We start from the raw sequence: 12,429 nt of genomic DNA, 5'->3' as shown, positions 1-12,429 counted from the left end.
TTAAATGCTTATTTATCTTTGAGAGAGAGAGAGAGGGGAGGGAACGGAAGATCTGAAGTGGGCTCTGCACTGACAGCAGAGAGCCCGATGCTGGGCTCCAACTCACCAACCGTGAGATCAGATCATGACCGGAACCAAAGTCCAATGCTTCACCAACTGAGCCACCCAGGCACCCTAGAGCCAGCCCTCTCTTTATGTCCTCATGCCACCTCTGTCCCTTCATGGCCGGTCTCTTCGGGAGCCTCCTAGAACCCTCTTGTCATGTCTTCGAATAGCTACTTTCCAGAGTGCTAGATCACTGCGAATGACCCCTTTTTTCTCTCTTATGCTGAGGATCACTTCAGCCTTGTGCGTCAGTAGTCTTTCAGTTCAAGCGAAAGAAAACAAGACCCAAACTGGCTTGCATAGAAATAAGAATTTTAGCAGTAACTTCAGAGTCCAGGGGTAGAGTAGGCTTTGGAGAAGCCTTCATTGGTGGCTTTGGTGCTAGGACCTGGACCCCATTTCCCTTTCACCGTTAGGACCTGGAACCCATTTCTCTTTCACCATTGTTCCACCACTTCTATTCTCACATAGTCTCTCCCCTCATGATCCAAAGATGCTTGCCAACCAACCCCTTCGGACTACATGCTTGCTTCCCATGTCAACTCCAGACAGAAATGTGAGAATCTTTTTTCTTAGGAGGTCATCTATCTATCTATCTATCTATCTATCTATCATCTGTCTAATTGGGTTATATGCCCTTCCCCAGACCAATCTCTGTGGCCTGGGGAACAGAAATGTTGATTTCTTTAAGCCAGTCAAGGCTCACCCATGGAGCTGCGGTAGAGTCAGTCCTATATATCTTGGAGCTCTTCTTCCCAATGATTCTAGCTTCCAGCCTGGGCTCCACCGTGCACTACCACCAGGCTAATAGTGTTCCTGGAAATATTGCTGTCATCTTATATCTCCACTGCTTAGTCATCTTCAGTGGCTCCCCATTGCTTCCCATCTTCTCCAGCTGTTATATACAAACAGCATGTTTTAATACACCTAGGCTGGAGCTGACCACGTGTTCTGGGTCCTGGCTGGTGCCCTTGAGGGTGGAGAAGATCAGTAGGTTACACATTCTAGGAACCTCTGCTGGGAAATGCTGGTTTATAAATGAAGTTCAGATTTTATTTTCTCACTCTTCCTAATCTGACTCGAACTTTCACTGCACTCAGTAAACAATTTATTGAGTTGCCACAATAAGCGGAACATCGCCAGGCACTAAATATTTGAAAATGGACCCAAACTTCATTCCAACTACTCCTTTTCAAAGACACTTTATTTTAGCACGTCTGGTCTACACCCTCCTCCCCTCCACCCCCACCTCCAAAACTGCCCTGCACATTTTTCTCTCTGTGGCTTTATTCTGGCTTCTTTCAAATACCTTGAACTCTCTTCCTCTAAACCCTAACTCTCCTTTAAGGCAGTGGTTCAGAGATGTCTGAATTTCCCAATCCAGTAGCATTTCAAAACAAAGTTAGGAACCCAAAATAAAATACCAACTTTTACATTTTTCAAGTAAAAACAGCTCCCTGCCCACCAACTACAGCCTGTTTTTATTCTTATTTCATAAAGGAATACCACTTTTAGCACTAAAAAATAAGGTATTACTGAACCAGACACTTACAAATGGTTAATTTTACACCAAGTATATTTTACCACAGAAATATACAAAAAAGGAAAAAATACACACAAAAGGGAGAAAGGATTCCAGAAAGGATGAAGATAAAACTAAAACATACAAAAAAAGATAGAAATTAAAATATTTTTAAATGTAGAAAAATACTTTTATTTTGTTTATTATATACAACTTGTTTCTATGCAAGTGTGTCCATTTAGAAATATACATTCAACAGTGAAGTATCAAGTATACCTAAATCTTGGGCTTCGATATAACTTCGGATTGTTTCAGCACTGAGACCTCAAACACAGAACTTCTCCACCCCAGTGCCCTTACTCAGTGCCCCCACCTCTCCCATGCCCCACACCCACTGAGCCTGCCAGCTACCTTCACTCAGATATAGTTCTTCAAGTCTAGTCCTTTCATGGCCAGCTTCTGTGCAGCCTCCTGGACCCCTTGTTTCCTTAAACTTTCTACCCAGAGTGCCAGGTCACCACAAATGCCCTCTCTTTTCTGTCCTATTGTGAGACATGGCCAGAGGAGGTCAGGGGATAGACACAAATACTGGGGAGTGAATATTGGCACCTCCTAACCTTGGTGAGGACTTCTCTCCTGCTCACCCCACTCATCCATCTCTGCTGATGTCTCGCAGAAGGCCTGTCAGCGGCAGTTCCCAACTCCCTTCAAAGTCCGCAACCCCAACCTCAAATGTGGGTGGTCTCTCCTCCTATTTTATGGAGATGAAGTAGCCCACTGGTTCTCAAACTTGATGGGGATCAAGTTACCCAGACAGCATGCTGAAATGCAGCCTGCTAAATTTCTGATTCAGTAAGGCTTGGGTGGGGTCAGAGAATTCACGTTTTGAAGAAGTTACCAGGCTGCTGGTCCAGGGACTACATTCTACCTCTTTAGCCCAGTTGTTTCCCAACTGCTCAGCAGAACCCCAGGACTGCTGAGGAGCCAGGGAGGAGAACTCCTTGCAGAGCCTGGGAAAGGCAGTCTGGGATCCTACCCTAGCTCATCAGAGCAGTTCCACATATGTCTGTTTTACTTATTGGACTTTCCTGTAGACCTCACATGACCAAAGTTTTCCAAAAACACTTTCTTTCAAATCCTCCAGCCCATGAGGATCTATCCCTTGTATTGAACTTATAAACCTACAGCTTGGCTTTTGATTTTGTGTCTGTTAGTTTCGCCTTCCCAAATAGAATTCAGCTTTCCTCAACGAAGTCATAGAAAACAGCATGAGACTTGAAGTCAGAGGACCTCGGTTCAAATCCTTATCCATCACATTTTGGCTGGGGACCTTTAGGTGAATTCCCTGATCTCTCAGGGTACCTTGTGTTAATTTTGTAGGCCTTGAGGTACCTAATGCATGGGGACTAAGGTTGACAAAAGCGTGTAACTTATGAAGCCTGCTGTTTTGCGACATCACTTAGTGTAAATACGAGTTTTGTCATTGATTCGTTTAATGGCTTATGAGAAGGTTTATCTCCAGTCGTGTTGTCTGCCATGAATCAATCACATTGCTTGAAATGAGGGGTGTCTGGTATCCTGTGGAGTACCTGGCATGGTAGCATTTGGGGACAGATGTACAGGATGTGTAGGTATCCAGAGGGAAATGGTAAAAGGTCAGTGGAGATGGCATATGCTGAGATTGGCCCTTCCTTTGGAGAATGAAGGAGAGAGACTGGGAACAATTGGTTGTTGGTGTTAGACATGAGGGAGTAGGCCTCCCCCTTTTTTGTGGCAGCCCAGTTGTGCTTGCTAACTAGCAATCAAGACAAAGTACAATTTGAGAAAAAGGTGTGTGTTCTTGCTAGTTCTCACCAGAATGCCTTTGATTTGGTGTGGAGTTCTAACCGAGGGAAATATCCTAGTGAGGCGATTGTTGCTTCTAGAGATACTATGTGTGCTTCTCAAGATTCTTTTCTGCTTGTTGGACAGCGCTCTCTCTCCTCTTTCAACATCCCACTGTAAGCCATGACTACCCTTCCCAGTCACTCTTCTCCGTTCCTGAATGTGTTGGTTAATTCTTTACTTTTGAGTCCCTTTGCTCTTATTTTACCTTCTCTTGAAATATCTTCTTGTTCACCTCTTTTTTTTTTTAAGTTTATTTATTTATTTTGAGAGAGAGAGAAAGCATGAGTGGGGGAGGGGCACAGAGGGGAGAGAGAAAGAGAGAGAGAGAGAGAGAGAGGGAGGGAGAGGGAGGGAGGGAGAGAGAGAGAGAGAGAGAGAGAGAGAGAGAGAGAGAGAGAGAGAGAGAGAGAGAGAGAGAGAATCCCAAGCGGACTCCACACTGTCAGTGCAGAGCCTGATGTGGAGGCTCAAACTCATGAACCGTGAAATCATGACCAGAGCTGAAGTCAGATACTCAATTGCCTGAGCCACCCAGGTGCCCCCAATTCTTTTTTTTAACTGGAGACTAGTTGACACATCATGTTACATTAGTTTCAGGTGTATCTTCCTGTCTGATTCTTAAATGTTAACGTTCTTTGGCTTGTAGCTTCACCTTTCTTCTGTCTTTCTCTCTAGGTGGCCTCACTTGTTCCTGTCCATGCTGAAGTATCAAGTCTGAGTATTCAGCCCTAACCTCTCTCCTGAGTGCCAGGTCTCATTTGATAATGGCAAACTGAATCCATTTATTTGGTCACTCATTAATTTATTTTTTTTTTTAATTTTTTTTTCAACGTTTATTTATTTTTGGGACAGAGAGAGACAGAGCATGAACGGGGGAGGGGCAGAGAGGGAGGGAGACACAGAATCGGAAACAGGCTCCAGGCTCTGAGCCATCAGCCCAGAGCCCGACGCGGGGCTCGAACTCACGGACCGTGAGATCGTGACCTGGTTGAAGTTGGACGCTTAACCGACTGCGCCACCCAGGCGCCCCCCTTTTTTTTTTTTAATTTTTTTTTAAATTTTTATTTATTTATTTTTTTTTCACTCATTAATTTATTAAGTTAGCATGTATTTAAAGTGTACTAGGTACACACTACTTTCCAGGGGAAAAGGCAGGGCAGATATTATTCTCATTTTCAGGTGAGTGAATTGAGATTCAGAGAAGTTAGCCAATGTGTTGAAGGTCACACACAGCTGGTAAATGAACTGTGGAGCAGGTACTATATAACCTGTTTCTCAGTTCCTAGTTAGGTATCATGGGTTGAACGATTCTCTGCCCCCATCCCCTCGAAAAAGGTAGTTACTCAGTAGAGCCCCAGAATCTGCGAATGTGACCTTATTTGGAAAAAGGATCTTTCAGATGTAATTAATTTAAGGATTTTGAGATGAGGTCATCCTGCACTAGGGTGGACCTTAAATCCAATAATAAGTGTCCTTAAAAGAGAAAGGAAGGGGCTCCTGGGTGGCGCAGTCGGTTGAGCGTCCGACTTCAGCCAGGTCACGATCTCGCGGTCCGTGAGTTCGAGCCCCGCGTCGGGCTCTGGGCTGATGGCTCAGAGCCTGGAGCCTGTTTCCGATTCTGTGTCTCCCTCTCTCTCTGCCCCTCCCCCGTTCATGCTCTGTCTCTCTCTGTCCCAAAAAATGAATAAACGTTGAAAAAAAATTTAAAAAAAAAAAAAATAGAAAGGAAGAGGACACATGAAAGAGAAGGCATGTGAAAATGTAGGCAAAGAAGGGATTATAAATGACTCTGTCATCCAAGGAATGCCCATGATGGCTGTCAGCTACCAGGTGACAGAGAGGGTTGGAATGGATTCTCTCCCAGATGCTTCAGAAGGAACCAGTCCTGCCATTATCTTGATTTTGAACTTCTGTCCTTTGGAATTATGAGAGAATAAATTTCTGTTGTTTTTAGCCAATGAGTTTGTGGCAATTTATTACAGTAGTCCTAGAAAACTCATCTACTAAGCCACATTGTATTTCAAATAAATTAGGATTCCTACCTCAAGACTGGGCAGTGGGTCAAAAAGTCCAGCAGTTGACAAAAGAGAAAAAAGTACAAAGTTCTGAAGTAAGTGCCACCGTGTTCACTGGAACAATAAGAATCTTCATGTACTAGGCCTCATGGAGAGTAAAATTGTGATCTGGCAATCTGGTTTCCCAAGCAGTCTGGGATCATTTTACTGACCCCAGAACCTAACTTATCAATCATCTGCTGTTAATGGTGATTCAACTCTTCTCTATCACTGTTTTGTAGTTCCTGCCACACATTTTACCCTTGGTTCTGTATATTATGTCCCCTGTCTGCTACATGGAATCTGCTCCAGTGATATCTTCTGTTGCCTGATGACATGTGATTACCTCCTTCATCTTGCAAATCTTTCACCATTGGCTCCCTTCTCGCTCAATTATATTTCCAGTTTTCTAGCTCATATTCTGGAGCAAATGTGGTAGTCCAAACAAATTACCCATATACATGACTATATAGAATTTTTTTTATGTTTATTTTTAACAGGGAACATGAGTGGGGGAGGGGCAGATAGAGAGGGGGTACAGAGGATTCGAAGTGGGCTCTGCGCTGGTAGCAGTGCACTTGGTGTGGGGCTCGAATGCACAAACCATGAGATCATGACCTGAGTCAAAGACGCTCAACCAACTGAGGCACCCAGACACCCCATGCCTATATAGCATTCTTTTTTTTTTAATTTTTAAAATTTTATTTTTTTAATTTATACCCCAGTTAGCATATAGTGCAACAATGATTTCAGGAGTAGATTCCTTAGTGCCCCTTACCCATTTAGCCCATCCCCCCTCCCACAACCCCTCCAGTAACCCTCTGTTTGTTCTCCATATTTAAGAGTCTCTTATGTTTTGTCCACCTCCCTGTTTTTATATTTTTTTGTATTTATATTATTTTTTATATATTATTGACAAATAAACATCCAAGTTAGTTAGCATATAGCACAATAATGATTTCAGGAGTAGAATCCAGTGATTCATCCCCTATGTATAACACCCAATGCTCATCCCAACAAGTGTCTTCCTTAATGCCCCTTGCCCATTTAGCCCATCTCCCCACCCTCAACCCCTCCAACAACCCTCTGTTTGTTCTCCATATTTAAGAGTTTCTTATGTTTTGTCCCCCTCCCTGTTTTTATTTTTGCTTCCTTCCCTTATGTTCATCTGTTTTATATCTTAAAGTCCTCATGAGTGAAGTCATATGATATTTGTCTTTCTCTGACTAATTTCACTTAGCATAATACCCTCCAGTTCCATCCATGTAGTTGCAAATGGCAAGATTTCATTCTTTTTGATTGCTGAGTAATACTCCATTGTATATATGTACCACATCTTCTTTATCCATTCATCCATTGGTGGACATCTGGGCTCTTTCCATACTTTGGCTATTGTTGATAGTGCTGCTATAAACATGGGGGTGCATGTGTCCCTTCGAAACAGCAAACCTGTATCCCTTGGATGAATACCTAGTGTGGCAATTGCTGGGTCATAGGGTAGTTGTATTTTTAATTTTTTTGAGGAACCTCCATACTGTTTTCCAGAGTGGCTGCTATATAATATTCTTAAAATCAATATCCATTGGCTACTCTCCAGCCTGTAGATTACTGAAATTAAGTGCAGTCCTGTTCCAGTCAGCTCTGTGTATTTGTGGGGATGCCTGGAGGTGGGAATAGAGAGGGGGATGGAGCCTCTGATTCACTATAAACATGGTCACTGTACTTAAGTACTCACTAGTAGAGATTTGGCATTTTCCCTCTAAAGGGACTGTGGACATGGTAAAACACATTAATTAGCTGGTCTTATCTTTCTCTTCTGTTATTTCAGATTGTAATGTCTCCATTGAATTCTTCTGATTACTACATATAGCAGTCATGAAAAACTAACTCCTGTTAACTAACAAATCATAGTTCATAATTTAGTGTTTACTTATGTGACAAGATTGTGTAGATTCAGGTTTTTGTCTGATGTCATAGTTCTTCTGTCTGAAGAGCTTCCTCTAACATTTCTTCAATTGTAGATATTCTGGAAATGAGTTATTTCAACTGTAGTTTTTTTTTTTTAAATATCTTTATTTAACATTCATTTTTTGAGTGCTATTTTCACTGGGTAAAGAGGTCTGGTATGATAGTTTTATTCTTTGGTACTTTCAAGATGTCGCTTTTTGTCTTCTGGCTTGCACAGTTTCTGACTGCTGTAATTCTTTGTTTCTTAGTACATAGTTTATTTTTTTTTTTCTGGATATATTCAAGATTTTCTCTTTATTTTTGGTTTTTAGCAGTTATACTAGGTGTGTATGTGTGGGTGTGTTTAATTTATCCCACCTGGGATTCTATGAACTTCTGGATCTGTGGCTTGATGTGTCTCTTAATTTTGGAAAATTTCTTGGTCATTATCTCTTCAAATATTTCTTCTCTCCTATTTTCTCTCTCCTCACTCTCTTTGACTTCAATTATTCATATATTGCACCATTTGATATTGTCCAACAGTTTTTGGATGCACAGTTTTTTATTCACATTTTTTTCTTTGTGTTTCAGTTTGGATAACTTTATGACGTATGTTCAAATTTACTGAATTTTTTCCTCACCTGTGATAAGTCTATCTAAATAATTCATTTCTGGTATTGTTTTTTTTTTTTTTTTAATTTCTAGCACTTCAATTTGACTCTTGGGGTTTTAATTTTTACCAATATTCCCCATCTGCTCATAAATTAAAAAAAAAAATGTCTGTTACTCTAAAGAGCTCCTCCCTACAGTTCTTTCCTACCCACAGAAGTGGACTCTGTCTCAAAGAGTTCTTCAAAGCTTAATGCACACATGGGTACCACCCAACACTTGCCTTTTGTTTCATCATCATGTTAGTCATAGTAACTAGGAAGATAAGTCTGATTCTGATTTCTTCAAGAGGGAGGAGGCCAGTTATCTAAGTTCAGAACTGGTGATGCTAGAACTGGTGACCTTTTTTATCTTCTAGCTTTTAGCTTGCTCTTTTGTGCTACCCTGTTTCATGCTTACGACATGACACAGATAATATATAGGGACCTTCTGAGCACCAAGACAGACCTAGTCATCAATCATAGCATTCTCTCTGGCTGAGGCTAAGCATATATCAGAATCGTTTTTGTTTGTTTGTTTGTTTGTTTGTTTAACACAGTGCTATAAGCTGTCATGACCAAATTATCAGATTTGACTTCTGAGATTAGTTCTGTTTATCATCTCTGTAGTATTGATTTATACTTGGACAATAAGACTACCAGGGAAACTTTAAAAATTGCATTTCATATTGTTGTTTTTTAAGGTGCTCTCATATTTTTGAAATACACACTAACATATTTATGGATGAGATCATGTTGAACCATATGAGAGATAGTTGTAGACATTGTGACATTTTCTTCCTAAATACTTCAGCATGTATCTCATAAAAACAAGAGCCTTCATAGAGTTATAACACTTGGGAAATTTAAAATTAACTCAATTCTATTATCTAATATATTTAATATTATCACCTAATATGAGCCTTTATTCACATTTCCCCAATTATCTCAATAATTTCTTTTATAGAATTTTTTAATCATCAAGAACCAATCAAGGACTACACATTGTCATTAATTATCTGTCTTTTTTATCTTCTTTAATCAAGAGCAGCTCGGGGTGCCGGGGTGGCTCAGTTGGTTAAGCGTCCAACTTTGGCTTAGGTCATGATCTCACAGTTCATGAGTTCGAGCCCCGTGTTGGGCTCTGTGCTGACAGCTCAGAGCCTGGAGCCTGCTTTGGATTCTGTGTCTCCCTCTCTCTCTCTGCCCCTCCCCCACTCATGCTCTGTCTCTGTCTCTCTCAAAAATAAATAAACATTAAAAAAAATTAATCAAGAGCAGCTCTCCAGCCTTTTTCAGTCTTTCCTGACGTTGACATTTTTGGAGTCCAGCCAAGCATTTTGTAGAATGTTCTTCAGTTTGGGTTTATTTAATGGTTCCTTAAGATTAGAGAGAGGTCATGCAGTTTTGGCAGGACCACCATAGAAGTGATTTGTATCCTTCTCAGTGTGTCATATCAAGAGGCACCTGCTATCAGATTATGCCATTATTGTTCATATTAAGTTTGGTCAGTCAAGATTCATTGTAAAGTTGTGTTTTTATTTGTAACTTATACATATTCTGTTGGGCAATACTTTCAGATTGTATTAATATTCTTTTATACCCCAATTTTTTTACTGAATGGTTTTAGCACACTTTGATGATTCTTGGCTGAATCTATTATTCCTATGGTGATTCTAGAATCATGATTTTCTATTTCTAGTGTCCCTTCCACACGCATTTGTTGGCATCCTTTTTTTCCTTTTCCTCTCTTTTTAAAGATGGGTATAGAGTCATGTATTTAAAAAAAAAATCAACATGTTATAGTTCTTTCAGTTATTTATTTATTTATTTATTTATTTATTATTATTATTTTTTTTTTAATTTTTTTTCAACTTTTTATTTATTTTTGGGACAGAGAGAGACAGAGCATGAACGGGGGAGGGGCAGAGAGAGAGGGAGACACAGAATCGGAAACAGGCTCCAGGCTCCGAGCCATCAGCCCAGAGCCCGACGCGGGGCTCGAACTCACGGACCGCGAGATGGTGACCTGGCTGAAGTCGGAGGCTTAACCGACTGCGCCACCCAGGCGCCCCATATTATTTTTAAGTTTATTTAAACTTAAAAAGAGAGAGAGAGAGAGAGAGAGAGACCGAGAAAGGCAGAGAGAGAGGAAGAGAGAGAGAATCCCAAGCAAGCTCCGCACTGTCAGCACGGCGCCTGATGTGGGGCTCCAACCAATGAACCACGAGATCATGACCTGAGCCAAAACCAAGAATCAAACACTTAACTGACTGAACCACCCAGGTGCCCCGTTTTTTTTGTTATTTGTTTTTTCTGGCTCTTTTATTTATTTATTTTATTTATTTTGCATTTCCCTATCAGCCTTTGAGCATGCTGTTATGTTCTGAAAAAGGAGTATGTTACAGGTTCCCTTGTATCTTCCCTGACCTAGCCCTGGAATCAGCCATTTTTTCCATGTGACCTGCTTCCTTCTCTTGCACTCTGGTGTTTAGACGCTAAGATCAGGGTACAAAGGTGTACTCCTTGCTACAAAGGGTCATGGCTTTTAGGATCTTTCAATGGACAAAACTAGGAAAGTATACTTTTAAAAATCAAGAATTTGTAAGTGATACCTCTAATTCCTTTTTTTTTTTAATGCTTATTATTTATTTTGAGAAAGCAAGAGAGAGAGCGTTCACTCAGGCACATGAGCAGAAGGAGAGAGAAAATCCTCACTGTCAACACAGAGCCCAAGGTGGGACTCGATCTCACAAATTGCAAGACCATGACCTCAGCTGAAATCAAGAGTCAGATGCTTAACCTACTGAGCCACCCAAGCGCCCCATAATTCCTTAATCCAATTCTATAGGGTTTGCTTCTTTTCTCCCTGTTCCATATCTTAAGCAAAAATCTCCCCTAGTGGGGAAAATTGGTTCCCAATATCAATATATTTATTTATTTGAAATTCTAAATACACACAAATCTGTTTTCAGAATTACTAGATCAATACCACTGTCAACAACGAACCTTTCAAAGATGCTTCAAGATTTTCTTGGATTTCTTTCCTTAGACCATTCCATTTTGATGGAAAATTAGAGTTTTGCATTAAAAAATTACTTGGAATAGTTCTTTTTCTTCTTTCAAGTGGTCATGTTATTGATGTGATCATACTTATAATGATTTGTTTCTGTCTCTGTTCAGTTTAGAGTCAATCCAACCTGTGGATTTAATTTTATATTTTGGAAATGAAAACATTTACATGGCTCAAAAGTCAAAATTCTGTAAAAATATGATCAGAAAATATGATTAAGGTAGTCCATTCCCTTCCCTATATTTCCCACTCATTCTCATCTTTTACCTTTAGGTAACCAATTCTACCAGTTTCTGGTTTATCTTTCCTGTTTCATTTTGCATAAATAAGCACATATTTTTCCCCCAGCTCTATTGAGATTCACTTGACATATGTTTTCTTATTCACTTTCTTTATTACAGAAGGCACCATACTATATATACTTTTCATTTTGTACATTGCTTCATTTATGCAAAAAAGATTTTAATTTCTATTTTCTCTTATTATGGTTCTGACAAATCAGTTTTGGCTGAAGAGAAATACTGTCCTATTGGCGCAAAGCCCCAAATTTCAAGGAATTTCCCAATGACTGACCAAACATTTCCTATTCTGGGGTGCCAGTGAGGTGCCTGATGGCACCTATGATAGAAAGAAAGAGAAACAGAAAAGAATGGCAGGGAGAGTAGTGGGGAAGTTAGAAAAATTAACCTTGAGAAAGCATTTATTTCACATTTATTGAAACTTCCACTAGATGGCAGTAACATCCCAGGAATAAGGTTGGTAAGGGTTCTGGGAAAGGGATAAATGATATTTGGAAGGAACATGTCTAAGTACAATCTTTCTTTCCTGCAGAATCTTTTAAATGGATTTACTCTTCATATCATACCAGTGTAACTTTTAAAATCTAATTCTCAACACTGTTTATCCCTCAGTAATCTAATATTATTCTGGAAAAAAACCCAGAAAAAACAAAAAACAGACTCTGACCCTGAATCAATCTATATAGATGGTCTCAAATCAGATAAGATGCTACAAACAGCAAATATTAAAAATAATTTTAGGATCAGTAAAAGGTGCTTTTAAATCTAAAATTAATTAAGCTTTCTTCATTAAAAGTAGCCTAATTTTCTTACTCTTAGTTCCTTTTGTTTGATCCTGATTTTAAAAACAAGTAAAAAAAACAGACAAAATTGAAAAGTAAATTAAATAGCAAGA

The sequence above is a fragment of the Herpailurus yagouaroundi genome, unplaced genomic scaffold (genome assembly GCF_014898765.1).
Source record: "Herpailurus yagouaroundi ecotype Mexico unplaced genomic scaffold, PumYag 184, whole genome shotgun sequence".
Classification (NCBI taxonomy): Eukaryota; Metazoa; Chordata; class Mammalia; order Carnivora; family Felidae; genus Herpailurus; species Herpailurus yagouaroundi.
Note: the sequence above shows the minus strand (reverse complement) of the source record.